Source organism: Conger conger, chromosome 5 (genome assembly GCF_963514075.1).
Source record: "Conger conger chromosome 5, fConCon1.1, whole genome shotgun sequence".
NCBI classification, from domain to species: Eukaryota; Metazoa; Chordata; class Actinopteri; order Anguilliformes; family Congridae; genus Conger; species Conger conger.
In genome coordinates, this window is record NC_083764.1 from 46,879,872 (window position 1) to 46,882,022 (window position 2,151).

Consider the following 2,151-nt stretch of genomic DNA (forward strand, 5'->3'; position numbering starts at 1 on the left):
CACCTCACAGAAAAACAAAAGCACATATTCTGCCGATTCCCTCCTCTACAACCAGTGTCCACTATATAGCAGAATGCAGCTTTTTGCAGGGCTGGTGTTAACCATTTCCTTCAGTAAGTTTAATTTAGTGACCTCATTGGAAGTGTTTGGTTTGCTTTTATTAATCATACCATGTGAAATATTTACTTCTATTGGTTCATTTGTTCTTTTTAGGCTTTTCCTCTGGAGATGAGGTCAACCAGGAACTGAAATCAGTAAATGGGATTGAAGACCAACAGGTCTCCCTGAAGTGTTCTTTCCAAACAAGCAGATGTTATGTTGACCTGTACTGGTATCGCCAGTATCCTGGGTCAGCTCTTCATTTCATCCTCTATAATGGGTATTACAACCACAAAGCAGAATTTGCCAAAGAGCGATTTGACTCAACTGTTCACACATCGACGGGTACAACAGTTTTGACAATTTCAAAATTAATTCCTGAAGACTCTGCTGTCTATTACTGCGCACTGGATCCCACAGTGGTATATTAATGCCAACTCTCGCCCAAAAACCTACAATGCTGCAATGTCTTTTTTAGTAAAAAAAAAAAAAAGATTTAATGAAATAGCAAATTGGTTAACCGCAACCGGAAATCTCAACACATTGTTTACAGATCTGGTTGCAGTCCAATGCATCTGTAGTGCGCTTTTACTGAATATACAGCATTACATTGTGTGGTGTAAAATAATGATGGCAATTTTAATTATATGATAACTTTAATTTCAGCACCTCCTTATTCCAAACGTTGAAATTTATGTCACCCTACATGTAAAACCAAAATATTCAAATTTTGCACACAACTATGCATGTTTGTTGAGTTTTACCCAGTGCAATTCATTGACAATTTACGTCCTGTGCCATACTTTTAACATAAGAAACTCTCAGAGCAAACTTAAATTTCCTGAAGAGTTGTTATGTCGCTCAGAAAGTAATCCCTTCTATTAGAGCAGGAACGATACAGGAGTCAGAATCTAGTCCTGGAGGGCTGCAGTATCCGCTGGGTTTGGATATATTGTCCGATGACTAAATAATTCACACAACATGCATTCACAGATACAGTTGGCACCCTTAATAAAAATTGAGAAAAAAGGCTGCATATAATAAACAACATGGTTAATGATGAGATGACAGCAACATTTAACGTGTTGGCCATACACACCATTGATAGGTTCGCCTGCAAAATGGAATGCATACCAGGAGAAGAACCTCATACCTATTGTTAAATATGGCGGTGGGTTATTGATGTTTTGGAGATATTTACTCTTTAAGATCAGGACCACTATTCAAAGGGGCACTGTCTTATGCTTAAGTTGATTTTATTTGGATTAAATGCTTAAACTATGTGTGTAGGACTTAAAATCACCATCAGTAAAACCATTTACTAAATATGGGGCAAATCTTCTCAAAACAAACACCTCCAGAGACGCCACAGAAGGGGTTTGGTTTGAATCTCCAGCCTGTGCTTCCCAGAAGCTAACGGATGCTCAAACTGCACCCTTGAACGCAGAGACTGATTTATATCCAGCGATCATGTAACACTCCCATGAAAATACGGTAATGTTAGCAAACACTTATCACGGAACCTAACTTGGCTAGCTTTGACGGACAGCTCTGACTTCACCGAGTAAGAGGACGAGCTTTTCAACTTTGATGAAGAAATTAGGGTTGCCACACGTTCTGGTTTTCCCGGGATTGTTCTCTTTTTTGAGCGACTGCCCCGGAAAATGACGAATTGTCCAGGTTTTTTGTACTTTTAAATTACAAGTTAAATAAAACCGGATTCTTCTACTGCTATTATTTTTTCCTCTTTACGTTTAGACATCCAATCCCGTGTCTGTAAACAGGTAAAAAAGAGTATACCATCTATACCATATATTGGCCATATATCTATACTTCTTTTTAATTGGTAGCAGAAATACAGAAGTTAACCTTATCACCTAGCAACTGCTGCACGGGCTGTCTGTCTGGCGCGTGCATTCACTTGGACGACCCCACCATGGTAAAGTTCAGTTGGCTACTAGCCTGGAGGGGGGGGGGGGGCTGGGGGGCGGACGAGGTGGATGAGAGAACAAATCCAGACAAGCCACCAGCAGCAAAAAAACAAAAACCTAT